Raw genomic sequence first — 16,186 nt, 5'->3', positions numbered from 1 at the left:
ACCCAAATACTTCCGCTTTCCTCTCAAGGTCAACACCAGTTACCATTTTTTTTTTTTTTATGCTGATCTGTGCCCCACCCCTTACCAGTTCCATCGTCCCTGGCCACACATGGGTCCCCTTGGCTGCCAGGCTGGTGAGAATCTTCAATGGATGATGTCAGAGCTTTGGGGACTGTGATTGTTATGTAACCAGTACAAGATATCCGAGTGCAGGAGGCTCCTGGACAGATCTGAAATGGACTTGGGAACTTAGAGGTCTCATGTCCAACTTTCTGGCTTCTGGGAGACTTGGGAACCCGAGGGCTGGGCTCTTATATTGGAAGAAAGTTTGTCAGGCCTGGCCAGGCGGTGGCCCAGTGGTAGAGCATTGGACTGGGATGCAGAGGACCCAGAGGTCACCAGCTTGAGCGTGGGCTCACCAGCTTGAGCACAGGATCACCGGCTTGAGTGTGGCGGGATCATAGGCAAGATCTCATGGTTGCCTAACCAGGCGGTGGCGCAGTGGATAGAGCGCCGGACTGGGATGTGGAGCTCCCAGGTTTGAAACCCGGAGGTCGTCAGCTTGAGCGCTGGCTCATCTGGTTTGAGCAAAGCTCACCAGCTTGAGCCCAAGGTCTCAGGTTTGAGCAACGGGTCACTTGGTCTGCTGAAGCCCCCGCCCCGGGGTCAAGGCACATATGAGAAAGCAATCAACCAACAACTAAGGTGCTGCAACGAAGAATTGATGCTTCTCATCTCTCTCCCTTCCTGTCTGTCTGTCCCTATCGGTCTCTGTCTTTGTCACAAAATAAATAAATAAAATTAAAAAAAAAAAAAATCTCATGGTTGCTGGCGTGAGCCCAAAGGTCGCTGGCGTGAAGCCCAAGGTTGCTGGCTTGAGCTACGGGATCATTGGCTTAACTGGAGAAACCCCTCTTCCCCGTCAAGGCACAAATGAGAAAGCAATCAGTAAGCAACTAAGGTGCCGCAATGAAAAATTGATGCTTCTCATCTCTCTCCGTTCCTGCCTGCCTGCCTGTCTGTCTCTTTTGCTAAAAAAAAGAAAAAGAAAGCCTGTCAGGCTAAGAGGACAGAGGCAAGAACAAGCAGAATATCAGCAGAGCTGGATCAAGTGGGAGCCAGAGCAGGCAAGATGGGAGGTTGGTCACACACCCCCTACAGGGTCAGGCCTCATTGTCTCTGAGGAAATGAGCAGTGTTACATCAATTGCTTCCCCTCTTTCTCTCTCAAGCATTGGAGAGCCCTGCCTGCAGTCTTAGGTCCCTGGTTTGCCTCTTTTATTTGGATTTCATTAACATTATTTTCATCAGTCACACAATAAGACATATGAAAAGAAGCCATGAGAGCCCTAAAAGGGGAGCTTAGTTGATTAGAGCATTGTTCCATTACACCAGGGTTGCGGGTTCAATCCCTGGTCAGGTCCCATACGAGAATCAACCAATGACAGCATGAAGAAGTGGAACAACAATTTGATGTTTCTTTCTCTCTCTCCCCTCTTTAAAACCAATCAATAAAAAAAATTTAAAAAGTAGCCATGAGACTTTTTTCTTAGCATTCTCCTCAAAAGGGGATATTGAGACTCCAAGGCAGGCTGTCACCATAAGGCTGTGTGCCAGCCAGTGATCAGGAGCCACCAGCGGCCCAGTCCAGACTTCCTGGGCCAGCCTTAGAGCCAAAGGACTTGCCTTCCATGTGGCACTTTGAGGGGTCCGCCCCGGAGATGCAACTTCGGGGCTGTTCCAGGGAAGGGCCCCGGGCTGAAGATCCTGAAAGAGGTGGTTGTTCGGTGGCCTGAATGAGGTTTTGAGGAGCTGGGTCCCTGGCAGCGCTCACACTGACCCACCATAGTCTGCACATCTCCCCAGAGCCCTGTGTGCTGGGAAAACCCAGCCCTATCAAATTGGAAACAACATAATGTTCCTGGGTTATTTATAAATGAAACCCAGCCTGTATTGGTTCTGTGTGGCCACTTGACTTTCTCTAAGGAGCTCAAGGGACTGGGAGAGGGATCTGTCTTACTCATGAGGCTCAGATGGGAGGGAATTAGTTTCCCCAGTGTCTGAGTTGGCACCCAGGTCCTGGGCAGCTTCCTCGCTCTAGTGTTTCCCAGACTCAAAATGTCCAAACTTTTATTCTTTCTGTTTTTTCAGTAAGGAAGCTTCTGTTTGATGAGAAAGTTTTGTGAATCATGAATGAACCATTTCACTTTCAGTTTCTCTATTTCACTTTTTGTGTCTGCCCTGGGGAAAAGATTGAGGAAGGGTTCAGATATTTCCTTCATCTCGGAAATGGTGTCCATCCGTCACTCCGAGTGTTTTCTTTCAAATTCACAAACACACACCTGCAAAACCCAGCCTCCTCAGACAGACTGCTCAGCTCAGCTAGCGGAAAGGGGCCGCCCGCTTACCCTGAGAGCAGTTTGCTCCGACCCGCAATGGCCTGGGCTAGAGAAGTGTCTACAGAGCCACTAAAACAACTTTAAAAAGGAAAAGAAAAATGGAGTTTTCCCTCCAAATATGATAGAAGAAGCAATCTAGGAAAAGCCAAAAACACAGAGGTTTGTCACTGGGGTGCGGAGGGGTTCATTCTTTCCACTGAGAAAGTTTGCATAGTAGGGCAGCTTTGGGCCTTGCAGCCACAAGGAATAGATTTGGTCAACAGAGCGGTTTTGCCAAAACAAGGTAAAGAACTAGAGAGGCCTGGGCCCTGGCCAGCTGGCTCAGTGGTAGAGCTTGGGCCTGGCGTGCAGGAGTCCCAGGTTCGATTCCCGGCCAGAGCACACAGGAGAAGCGCCCATCTGCTTCTCCACCCCTCTCCCTCTCCTTCCTCTCTGTCTCTCTCTTCCCCTCCCGCGGCCAAGGCTCCATTGGAGCAGCAATTGCCAATTGCCGGGGCGCTGAGGATGGCTCTGTGGCCTCTGCCTCAGGCGCTGGAATGGCTCTAATTACGGCAGAGCGATGCCCCAAGATGGTCAGAACATCGCCCCCTGGTGGGTATGCCGGGTAGATCCCAGTGGGACGCATGCGGGAGTCTGACTGCCTCCCCGTTTCCAACTTCAGAGAAATACAAAAAAGAAAAAAAAAAAAGAAAAGAACTAGAGAGGCCTGGCCCTCCTCAGTCCGGGGTCTCCCACACCGGCCAGAGGGTGTCTACAGCCCACGAGGCCTCTCTCCTAAAGAGTGGACGCGCCCACAGCTAGGGCTCCCAGAGGGTTGCTGGGCTCTACAGGCCTCTGGGGGGTCCAGTGACTGGGACAGTCTGGTTTGGAGGTGACAGTGTCAGGACTGCTCAGGATCTCTGCTTCCAAATCTCAATGGAAAAAAGCCCGAGGCCCTGGGATGTTGAGTGCTTCCTCGATGTCGCCCAGGCAATATAAGACACTGGGCCTCGGAACGTTAACCCTGTGCTCTTTCCGCATTTGAACTACTTGAAGTCGCAAGGTTGGGCTGGAGGCAAAGCAAAGGAAGAGGGTTTCAAGAGCCACTTTCTCAAGCACAGGCCGGCTGGGGTGAACTCTGCCGTGAAGCAGCAGGCCCGTCCTGCAGCCTGGGTGCCCAGTACCACGGACGCCCCGTGCCCGGAGTGGCGCAGTGCTTTCCTGAGCCGAGCTGCAGAGGCCTCCGAGAAACTGCGCCCTGGCCTGGAGGATGCCTCCCATGCTGGCCTTCCAAACTCTTCTGAACTCGTGTCTCCAACCCTGTAGCCTCTGGCCCCCACTTGCAGGGGCTGCAGCCGAGCACAGGGGAGAGTATGTACCCAAACTCCCTCCGGAACGCAGGCGCCAACCAGCCCTGCCCTCCAAGCCTTCGCCGTGGACACGTTGCCTTTGTGAGTCCATAGGAAGTGATTTCTCACACTTGGCACGCAAGATTCTGCCTCTACAGCCATACTGCCAGGGATCCCTTGGCAGGGTCTTGGGTCCCCTTACTCTGCACTGATGGAAATGGTGGGTGTAACCCTGACATCCCGTGCTCTGGTGAGAGCACGCATGAGGCGCGTGGGCGTCGCTGCTGGAAAGGTGTGGTCCGAGCCCTACCTGTGCGGGCACAGTGCTCGCCCTCCTCACCTCTGCCCGCGGCACCTTCTCCTGCCCAGCTGCCTCTCCCTCCCATAGCCCCTGCTCCCCCATGGCTGGAAAACAGCCTGAACCTCCCGGTGGGCCTCACAGGCTGGGGGCTAGAGAGTCATTCTGTCCCCAGCCATGTGTCACACTAAGCATTCAGGGCACAGATCCAGCTCATCTTTTATTTATTTATTTATTTATATTTTTATTTATTTTTGTATTTTTCTGTACAAAACGGGGAGAGACAGTCAGACAGACTCCCGCATGCACCCGACCGGGATCCACCCGGCACGCTCACCAGGGGGCGATGCTCTGCCCCTCCAGGGCGTCGCTCTGTTGCAACCAGAGCCACTCCAGCGCCTGGGGCAGAGGCCAAGGAGCCATCCCTAGCGCCGGGGCCATCTTTGCTCCAATGGAGCTTCGGCTGCAGGAGGGGAAGAGAGAGACAGAGAGGAAGGAGAGGGGGAGGGGTGGAGAAGCAGATGGGTGCTTCTCCTGTGTGCCCTGGCCGGGAATCGAACCTGGAACTTCTGCACGCCAGGCCGATGCTCTACCACTGAGCCAACCGGCCAGGGTCATCTTTTATTTTTTTACATTTATTTTTAGGAGAGAGAGAGAGAGAGAGAGAGAGAGAGAGAAGAGCAGGAAGCATCAACTCCCATATGTGCCTTGACCAGGCAAGCCAGAGGTTTTGAACTGGTGACCTCAGCGTTCCAGGTCAAAGGTTTATCCACTGCGCCACCACAGGTCAGGCGATCCAGCTCATCTTCAATGAGCCCGTCCTCTGGCCTCTGTCCTAGCCCCTCACATCCACATCTCAATGGGGGGCGGGGATTAGACATCATCCCCAAAGCCACCCTCCGGTCCCCTCCACTGACCTAACACCTCCCTCCTTGCCCCGAATCACTCTCCAGACCGGTCACTCTGAGCTGGTGGTCCACGCAACTGTCCCGCTGGTCAGCCTCTCACTTCCCTCTTGGCCCAGCTGGAATATTCCTCTGACCTTTGCCTTCTCCCTCTTGCCCTTAAGTACAGACAGTGGGGGTGGGTCACCGGGAAGGGGACTGGAAGCCGAGGAGATGAGGAGGCCTTGTCTGCCCCCGCTCCATGTTCGCTCCCGGAAGTACACGCTGGGGCTCCTCAAAGGGCAGGTATGCAGTGGGGGCCCTTTCTGGAGGTGGGGTCAAGCCTCCAACTCCTGCTCATCACCCTGGCCTCCTGCCCCCAGATCCAAGAGCTTCCCTCAAAACACCCCTCTTGCCCTTTGGTAATTATTGGTAGGCAGAATTGTAAGATATTCCCAAGATCCCCCGCCCTGGTGTGCACACCTGGTATAATGCCTGGGACTGTGAATATGGTGGGTTTACTCCCGTGACAGGACCTGTATGATGGCACAGTTGACTTCAGATCAAGGATTATCTGAGTGGCCTGACCTCGTCACGTGAACTGTGGAAGCAGAGCTTATTCTAGCCGGTGGGAAGGAAGTCCGAGTTTCAAAGCAAGAGAAAAATTCAATGTGCTGTTGTTGACTTGAAGGTAGAAGGGCCACATGAAAAGGAATGTGTGTGGCCTCTGGGAGCTGAGGGAAGCCCCCCACTGACACCCAGCAGGGAAATAGGGACATCAGTCCTACAAATGCAAGGATCTGAATTCTGTCAATCCCCACGAGACATCAGTAAGAAAGAACATGAAAGCGACAGGTTTCTTCCAGAACCCCCAGAGAACTGAGTGTGGTCACCACGCGATTTCAGCACTCGAGACTCGGGACTTCTGACCTATAGCTCCCTGAGCTGAGAAGTGACTTGTTTTAAGCCACGACGTTTGTGGTACAGGTAGCCTTTGAGTTCTGAAAGATCCTATCACATCACTTCCCTTTTATGAAGCAGGTACCTTCGTACCTGTCTTTGCTAACCAAAAGACATCTGAAGAGGCTTTTCACTTTAACAAAAAAGGCAAAAATAGAAAATGGAAGGAAACAAAAGCAATTGTGGAGTACTGAACACTAGGAAAGCAGATTTCCAAACTGGAAACAGTGTGGCCTGGGGTCTCTCTCTCTCTCACACACACACTCTACCAGCCACTACCAAGAGGGGGCAAAGTGCACAGAAAGTGCACAGTCAGGTTCAAGTCCTAAAGACTGTGTCATTTTTTTTATTATTAATTTTAGAGGGGGGAGGGGGGAGAGATAGCAATAGCAATCTGCTGCTGTATGCGCCCTGACTGGGGACAGACCTGCAACCTCTGCGCTCCAACCACCCGAACTATCCAGCCAGGGCAAGACTGTGCCGTCTCTAACAAGAAACAAGGTGCCTGGGACCAGCTGTAAAATGGGATAACCAAAAGCCCAGCTCACCAGATTAAATGTGAATGTTCAAGTGTACAGAACAACGAAGTCAGCTAATTCAAGTGATTACAGGAAATGTCTACACGGCTAATCTTGCAGTGCAGGAACTAGGGTAATTTTTGTTCACTTTTCCATATTGTCCAAATTTTAAACTTTTTTTTTTTGTATTTTTCTGAAGTGAGAAATGGGGAGGCAGAGACAGACTTTCAAATGCGCCCAACCAGGACCCACCCGGCATGTCCACCAGGGGGCGATGCTCTGCCCATCTGGGGCCATTCTAGCGCCTGAGGCAAAGGCCATGGAGCCATCCTCAGGTGCCAACTTTGCTCCAATGAGCCTTGGCTGCAGGAGGGGAAGAGAGAGATAGAAAAGAGAGGGGGAGGGGTGGAGAAGCAGATGGGCGCTTCTCCTGTGTGCCCTGGCCGGAAATCGAACCTGGGACTTCCACACAACAGGCCGACGCTCTATCATGAAGCCAACTGGCCAGGGCCTAAACATTTTTTATTTATTGATTTTACAGAGAGGGGGGAATGAGAAGTATCAGCTCATAGTTGCTTCACTTTAATTGTCCCTTGCTTGAGGTATGTGCTTTGACCGGGAAAGCCCAGGGTTTTGAACCAGTGACCACAGCATTCCAGTTCAATGCTCTATCCACTGCGCCACCATAGGTCAGGCTATAGTGTCCAAATTTCATCTAGTAGACACATTTGATTGTCTTAATTGAAAGGTAGAAGGGTAGAAAGCTAAGAGACATTCTACAAAACAAGTGACCCATACTCTTCAAAATTGTCAAGGTCTGGCCCTGGCTGGAAGCTCACTTGGTTGGAGAGTCATCCCCACACACCAGGGTTGTACGTTTGATCCCTGGTCAGGGCCCATACAGGAATCAACCAACGAATGCACAGATAAGTGGAACAACAAATTGATGTTTCTCTTTCTCTCCATTCCTCTCTCTCTAAAATCAATGAACAGGCCCTGGGTGGAAGGCTCAGTTGGTTGGCTGATTAGAGCATCATTCCAATATGTATGCCAGTTTGACTCCCCGTCAGGGCACATACAGAAACAGATTGATGTTTCTGTCTTTCTCTCTCCCTTCCTCTCTCTAAAATCAATAATTAACTAACTAACTAACTAACTAAATAAATAAAATAGCCTGACCAGGCGGTGGCACAGTGGATAGAGCATTGGCCTGGGCGCTGAGGACACAGGTTCAAAACCCCAAAGTCACAGGCCTGAGTGCGGGCTCACCAGCTTGAGCACGGGGTCACTGGCTTGAAGATAGGATCCTAGACATGGCCCCATGGTCCCTGGTTTTAGCCTAAGTCGCTGGTTTGAGCAAGGGGCCACTGACCCAGCTGGGTGCCCCCCCCCCCCGTCAAAGCACGTATGAGAAAGCAATCAGTGAACAACTAAGGTGCCATAACCATGAGTTGATGCTTCTTATCTCTCTCCTTTCCTGTCTGTCTGTCCCTCTCTCTGTCCCAAAATAACTAAATTTTAATTAAAAAAAAATGTCAAGGTCTTGAAAAACAAAGAAAGGCTGAGGATGTTTTTGGATTCAAGAAGACTGAAGAGACCCGAAAACCAAATGTGAGGCATGATCCTAGTTGATTGGGACAACCAGAGACACCGGGAGCGGACAGCGTATCAGGTGACAGTGTTGCACCACTGTTGTGAAGGCCAAGTGTGGCAACTGTTTGTGGTTGTGTAAAAGATGTCATTCTTCTTAAGGGATACATGTTGAAATATTTAAGGGTGAAGGGTCATGACCTATGTAACTTACTCTCAAATGGTTCAGAAAAAGTATGTGTGCGTGTAATGTGTGAGAGAGAGAGAGAGAGAAAGAGAGAGAGAGAGAGAGAGAAGGCAAATACGGCAAAATATTAACTACTGGTTAATCTAAATAAAGAATATACTTGTGTTTAATGTACTTCTCTTGCACTTTTCTGAAGGTTTAATAGTTATTCAAAAACAAAAAGAAAAAGGCTGCCCTGGCAGGATGGCTTGGGTTGGTGGGGGCATCGTCTGGAAGCACAGAGGTTGCGGGTTCAATCCCTGCTCAGGGCACATACAGGAAAAGATTGATGTCCCTGTCTCTTTCTCCCTCCCTTCCTCTACCTCTAAAAGCAATAAAAGAAACATTTAAAAAAGAAAAAGGCCGTTAACAAGATACCCCTCCTTCAGGCACCTTGTGGCCTGGTCCATTTGCAGCTTCTTGACCCAGCAGTACTAAAGTCTATTTATAGTAAATAAACAAATCAACTGTATTCTGTTCATATGAACACAGACAGCAGTGAATGAATGTGAACAGACTATGGGCTCCAGACCGCATGGAGATGGCAGACAGAGCAGCAAGGTTCATTTACATAATAAACAACCACCCAGGCAAAATGAACACATGGTGATTTGGGTTGCATACATGGATGGTCACCTGCAGAGAAAGGCAAGGGAGTGATCACCACAAAGGTCAGCATTGTGCTTACCTAGGGGGGATCACATCTGTGGACTCTGCAGTGCAGAGAATTTCTTAAGTGGTCTTTAAATAGGGATTTATTTTATAATTCTACAAATATACACTGTACCTTAATGTTTTTTTGTGTGTTTTTTTTTAGATTTTTTAATTTTTTAATTTTATTTATTCTTTTTTTTTTTTTTAGAGAGGAGAGAGAGAGGGAGAAAGAGAGAGAGAGAGGAGAGACAGAGAGAGAGAAGGGGGGAGGAGCAGGAAGCATCAACTCCCATATGTGCCTTGACCAGGCAAGCCCAGGGTTTCGAACAGGCGACCTCAGCATTTCCAGGTCAACGCTTTATCCACTGCGCCACCACAGGTCAGGCTGTAACTTAATGTTTTATACACACATGACAGCCGTACACGTCCCACCAGGAACACCACTTTGTGTGAGGTGAGCACTGAGCGCCTGGGACCCGCCATTGTGTGTGGCGCTAACAGGACCTCCGCTGGCCTGGAGGGGCCGGGGAGGCTGCTGGGGGCAGGGCTGGCGTGGAGCCGGGAGAAGTGCCAGGCACAGCACCCGCGGGATTCTGCCTGGGGCGCCCTCTGGTGGTGGCCACAGGGAGTGAGACTACAGAACAGGCTCCTCCACCTTTCTGCGCCTTTATTTCTGTTATTCCTTCCTCTTCCCAAGCTTCCTGGGCTTCAACGCAGCAAAAGCTGAACTCACACTCACCTCTCTCACCTCCCATCGAGGCCACCCAATTCTGACCGCTCCTTCCCACACTGGACTTTCTTAGCGGTTGAAACTCAGTTATTTTGCACACTGTCAGCATCGCCTTGTTCCACGTGTGGCCATGGTGAGGAAGACCGATGGCTGGTGTTTCCTGAGGGCCTCCCACCTGCACTGATGGCTCCAGGCATCTGATATCCCCCTCCTTCCAAGCACTTCATTCACACACATGGTCGTCTTTCTGCATGCATTTTATCTATGTATTTATGTATTCTCTAACACAGTGGTCCCCAACCTTTTTTGGGCCACAGACCGGTTTAATGTCAGAAAATATTTTCACTGACTGGCCTTTAGGGTGGGATGGATAAACGTATCACGTGACCGAGACAAGCGTCAAGAGTGAGTCTTAGACCAGTGGTCCTCAACTATTTTTGGGCCACGGACCAGTTTAATGTCAGAAAATATTTTCACAGACAGGCCTTTAGGGTGGGACAGATAAATGTATCACGTGACCGAGACAAACGTCAAGAGTGAGTCTTAGCCTGACCAGGCGGTGGCACAGTGGATAGAGCGTCGGATTGGGATGCAGAGGACCCAGGTTCGAGACCCTAAGGCCAGCTTGAGTGCGGGCTCATCTGGTTTGAGCAAAAAAAAAAAGAAGCTCACCAGCTTGGACCTAAGGTCACTGGCTCAAGCAAGGGGTTACTCGGTCTGCTGAAGGCCCACGGTCAAGGCACATATGAGAAAGCAATCAATGAACAACTAAGGTGTCGCAATGAAAAACTGATGATTGATGCTTCTCATCTCTCTCCCTTCCTGTCTGTCCCTATCTATTCCTCTCTCTGTCCCTGTAAAACAAATAAATAAATAAAAAAAATTATTTGAAAAAAAAAAAAAAGAGTGAGTCTTAGACGAATGTAACAGAGGGAATCTGGTCATTTAAAAAAAATAATGCCCTGGCTGGTTGGCTCAGTGGTAGAGCGTCGGCCTGGCGTGCAGGAGTCTTGGGTTTGATTCCCGGCCAGGGCACACAGGAGAGGCACCCATCTGCTTCTCCACCCCTCCCCCTCTCCTTCCTCTCTGTCTCTCTCTTCCCCTCCCGCAGCCAAGGCTCCATTAGAGCAAAGTTGGCCCGGGTGCTGAGGATGGCTCCATGGCCTCTGCCTCAGGCGCTAGAATGGCTCTGGTCGCAAACAGAGTGATGCCCCAGATGGGCAGAGCATCGCTCCCTGGTGGGCATGCCAGGTGGATCCTGGTCGGGCGCATGCAGGAGTCTGTCTGACTGCCTCCCCTCCCCGTTTCCAACTTCAGAAAAATACAAAAACAAACAAACAAAAAAACCCCACAAAAACATCATTCAGACTTAAATATAAATAAAACGGAAATAATGTAAGTTATTTATTCTTTCTCTATGGACCAGTACCAGTCAGCGGCCCGGGGGGTTGGGGACCACTGCTCTAACATACCCTCCCCTTTTTGGCCCATCGGCCCTAACAACACATTAGTGTCCAATGTCCTTTAATAGGCCCTTCTCTTTGAAATACCTAACATGGTTGCAGACAGTTTCCTAAGTCATTGTAAATAGGTAGTATTATTGAATAAATGGTGTTGCAAAAATTGACAATCTATTGTGTAAATTATAGGCAGATCTCAACATCACGCCTCCTAATAACATAAATTATAATAGCACTTTCCTTACTCCATTGTAGTGAGTCCTCTGTTTGAAGGGCTCTTCCATCAGTCTGTGACTCCAAGAGGGAGAGGCACAGGACCTCATCATGACCTCGTCTTAACCCTTTGTCATATCCGAGTGCTCAGCTTTATTCTCTTCTAATCCTCACAGTTGCTCTTTTTTTAAAATAAAACATTTTATTTTACTTATTTATTTTGCGACAGAGATAGAGAGAGGGACAGACAGAAATGGAGAGAGATGAGAAGCATCAATTTTTTGCTGTGGCACCTTAGTTGTTCATTGATTGCTTTCCCATATGTGCCTTGACCAGGGAGCTACAGCAGATTGAGGGACCCCTTGCTCGAGCCAGTGATCTTGGGCCCAAGCTGGTGGGCTTTGCTCAAACCAGATGAGCCCGTGCTCAAGCTGGCGACCTCGGGGTCTCGAACCTGGGTCCTCCGCATCCCAGTCCAATGCTCCACCCACTTTGCCACTACCAGGTCAGGCCTCACAGTTGCTCTTGCTTTGACACCTCTTCAACCACCTGACTTGATTTTACATCATCTCTGGGAAACAGTGCTCTCTCTGGCCCTCATGTGACTCTGTGTCCCGCTCTCCATCCCCACATGTGTCCCATTGTCACCCGGCTATTCTCCTACTTAGAATTGCCAGGGATTCTCTGTTGCCTAAAAAAACGAGTACGGCCTGACCTGTGGTGGTGCAGTGGATAAAGTGTTGACCTGGAACGCTGAGGTTGCCGGTTCAAAACCCCGGGCTTGCCTGGTCAAGGCACATATGGGAGTTGATGCTTCCTGCTCCTCCCCCCTTCTCTCTCTCCTTTCTCTAAAAATGAATCAATAAAAAAAATAATAATAAAATAAAATAATGAGTACATATTCTGGAACCTGGGATGGAAAGGCCCCCAATAGTCCATGGCCCTCTCTTCCAAATGAGAAAGGAAATAGGATGCATGTCCCATAAATTACTCCACGCCCTGCCAGGCCTGAGGCTGACTCTGCTATTCAAGCACATTGATATTCTTGGGCAAAATGTATAGAGACGTGTGTCAAAAGAAAATGTAAGAAGAGGGTAAACTGATTCTCTCAGGGTGAAGTTCAGTGTGCATTTATTTTTATTTATTTTATTTTTTCCCCCACAAATTATTAAAAGCTTTATTCAGTGTGCATTTATTAAGTACCTACCCTGTGCCAGTCTCTGAGGCTACAGTAAACGAAGGGTCAGTTCTGCGGCTCTCAGCGGTTCACAGGCTGGGCGAGGGGCGGGGGGGCAGCCAGGTGTGGGTGATAGGGTGTGTTGGGGGCTCTAAGAGAGGCCACAGAGCCTCGTGGAAGCCAGTGAGCCAAGGGGTCTCAGGAGGAAGTGGAAGCAGGATCCTCGGTCTAAGTGGGATGTGCCCAGGTCCCGGGCCTGGTGGGAGAAGGCCACCGGTCAGGAGCTCAAACAGCTGGATGGAGCTGGGATATGGCCACTGAGAGCTGCGAGAGGTTCTCGTGACAGATGGAGGGGGAAACCCACCAGGCCAGCACTCTGGGAGTTAGAGCTCAGGTCCCCACCGTTTGGCCAGTGTATTTTGAACAACTACAATGCTCCCCAGCACCACCAGCCAGGGAGGATGAGTGAGTCACCGACTTTACCCTCAAGGAGTTTGGGGCCAGCAGCAGGATAAGATAAGCACACCCAGAGCTCTCAAGAAATGGTCTAAGGGCCGGTGGGAGGGGCCCACAGAGCTGGTGCAGCAGCGGGGGTGGGGGTGGGGGACGGGACTGCCGGCCTCGGCCTCGGGAGGGCAGCTGGGCTGGGCCCCAGCAGGGCTAAGGGGCTTGTCAGCTGCAGAGCGTCTGCAAAGAGAAAAGGTCCGACTAGCTCTGTGACTCGAGCCAGTTGCTTACCCTCTCTGAGCCTGCGTCCTCATCTCCCAAACAGGTTCACAAGTTACCTTGCAAAGTGGCTCAAACAATTCCTGGTGATTTATCTATGCCCGCGCTCCGCACACAGAAAGGGCTCAGAAACCATTTCCTGTGGTGAAGCAATTGGGACTTCACTCCTAGGTCTATTTTCAATCCTTGTGTTCAAATAAAAATTTCCCCCGAACCCTGAACCCCACTGTATAAAAGCCAGGCAGGACTGAGGCTGCTGTGGAAACTGGAGCAGGGTGGGGCCACCGTCTGTCCCAGTGGCTCCTCCCCAGCCACTGCCACCACAGCTGGGGCTCTGTGCAGGGGTGAGATAGATGGGCAAGAGGGCAGAGAGGGGCGAGCAGAGGGCAAGGATGACGAGGGGTCCCTTTCACTAGCTCTAGCACTGCCTGGGCCAGACCCCTGGGCCCCCCTCGGACACACTGCGTTGATGATCTTTCCTCAGGGTGCCAGATGGAGGCTCAGGTTCTGTTCAAACATTTAATGAGCACACAGCTGAGCTTGCTCAGCCTGGGCTGGGGGCTGAGCTCGCAGGGGGCGGGGAGGCCAGAACCCCTGGGCAGGTATAGTACTCAGGGGGGAAGGTCTGGGTGCTGGGGATGCCCGGGCACTGACTTAGAATCAAGTGCGCTCCAAGGTTTCCTGGAGGCAGCAGGTGCTCAGGCAGAGCTTGGAACGGTTAGCAAGTGTGAGCCTGAACAAAAGCTGGGAAGGGAGTTTCAGGCAGAGGGAACAGCATGGGCGAAGTACAGAGGCCTGCTGCAGCACAGGCAGTATAAGTGGGGACACAAAGCAGTTCAGGTTCACAAGAGGGGCCCTGAGGCAGCGACCCTTCACTGCCCACTGGGCACCCCCATCCTGGCCCTCCGGCCCCGGCCCTGGCCGCTGGCATTGAGGCGAACATACCTGTGACCTATGGAACTGGCAGCCAGAGGGGACACGAGAGCACTGGCTGTCAATTCATAGGTCAGAGCCCTGTGCACTCGGTCTCAGCCGCCCGCCAACAGCCACAGCTCTGTGCCGTCCTGGGTCTGGGAGCACCGCCACAGAGGTCCCCGCCGGTCTGCAGGGCGGCAGCCGCCCGTCCTCCTCCATGGGGACCGGCCCCCACCCCAGATAACAGCAGCCCCACTGGAACGAGTGGGCACTTCCACATGGAGTTGCTGTTACAGGGAGTGGGAGCCACTTGGAGGCGTCTCCTCTTGGCCAGAGGTCTGGAGAGTGCCCCACACCCGTGCACCTGGGCCCTCAGGTCCTCACAGCCCTGGGTCCATGGTCTTTTTATTGAGGCTCCTTATCATCCGGGCCCACTCTTTCCTGGGCAAAGTCCAGGCTCAGCCCCAGATCTGCCCATAAAGCCGGGAGTGGTTCGGATTTACAGCCCCAAGGCACCCTTTGCCCGCAGACACCCTACACCCTTTGTCCCCAAGTTCCTTGTTTCCTTGTTTCTTTCCCAACCAGAGCTGGGCCCCAGGTCCCGGGTTGGCCTCTGCGGCCTCCCTCCTGTGCCCTTTGCCCATCCTTCCTGCTGTAGCCACAGGGCGGAGGGACATCAAGGCATAGCTGGGCCTCTGTCCTCTCCAGGGACCTCCGAGTGCCCAGATTCCTCAGGATGGCCCTGTCGAAGCTAGAGATGAGACTGAGAGAGAAGGACGGGGCGAAGGGGAGACAGAGAACGTGGGCGAGTAAGGCAGAGGCCACAGAAAAAATGATGAAGGTCGGCTGGAGAACAGGAAAGGGACAGAGCGAACAGGGGCCAAGAAGGGCCAGGTGGAGGGAAAGGGGAACAGGGAACTTGAAAAGATGCTGATACACAAACCTGGTGGCAGAAGGGTGAGAACAGGGCTGTAAGCAACCACGCATCTGGAAAAACGGCACAGTGGTGCTCTGGGAGCTGGGTGACCTTGAACACGTGGCTTAACCTCTCTGAGCTGTTGCTGCTTCCTCATAGGCACTTTAGGGCCTGTGAGGCTGTCCTGCACCCTGGCCTAAGACTGGTGGCAAGCCACCCTCCCTTCATCCTTTGGGTCCGTCCCTGTTGTAGGGAGAGGACGGAGCTGCTAATCCAGGGCCCCCGGGGAGAACTCTTTCCTGGGAAGTATGTTCTCATCCCCCTAGGCCAGGTGTGGCTTAAGAGGCTTCAGTGACAGCTTCCAGTCCCAGTCCTGCCAAGGGGACATTTCAGAGACCCCACGGTTTCTGGCGAGAAAGAGGAGCTGGGACTTAAGCTCTTAGAGCAGACGGGCCATGCCCCCTGTCCCCAGCCATGGAAATTGGCCCAGAGGCAATGGAGGCTGCCCAAGGTCACCGAACGAGGCTTGGAGGGCTGTCCTGCCCAGCAACCTCTCTGAAGTGCTGTGTTCCCAGGCCGCAGTCAAGGTGGGCTGGGGCGGTACCCAGGCAGGACTCCTCTGCCTGGGGGGACAGGCCTGTGAAGACACCAGAGCTGGTTACACTCCCCCTGCCCCGCCCCCTGGCCAGCAGGCCCTCCTGAGGATGCAGGCCAAGACCGAGTGCCCAACACGGGGGAGGCTGTGGAGGGACAGGGATGCCACCACCCTTCAGGAATCTCACTGCCTCATCCCACAGGTAGAAACTGAGGCCGGAGGATGGAAGGGACTTACTGAGATCCCCCAGCCATCGCCTACATCCCTTCCTTTCTTCCTCAGGAGGGCGAGGACCTGCAGAAGTGGCTGGGCTGAGTGCCCTGGGGAAGAGGGGCCTGGCCGACGGGGCAGGCTCTTACCTGGGCGCCTGGCTGGCCCTTGGGGCGCAAGGAGGAAGTGGGGACGCCCTGGGCCCAGCGCCTTTTGAGTTGGCGGCCCAGCCCCTGGCGGCAGTTAATGATTATCCTGCTGTCTGTCAATATGGATCACAAGTGCAGTTCGAAGGGCAGGAGCCCTGAACTGTGCCCGGGCAGGGCCAGGCCTGTCTACCCCACCCGATGGCATCTGACCCCAGCAGTCCACAGCCCACCGCCCTCCC

This window comes from Saccopteryx leptura, chromosome 1 (assembly GCF_036850995.1).
Source record: "Saccopteryx leptura isolate mSacLep1 chromosome 1, mSacLep1_pri_phased_curated, whole genome shotgun sequence".
Taxonomy (NCBI): domain Eukaryota; kingdom Metazoa; phylum Chordata; class Mammalia; order Chiroptera; family Emballonuridae; genus Saccopteryx; species Saccopteryx leptura.
Note: the sequence above shows the minus strand (reverse complement) of the source record.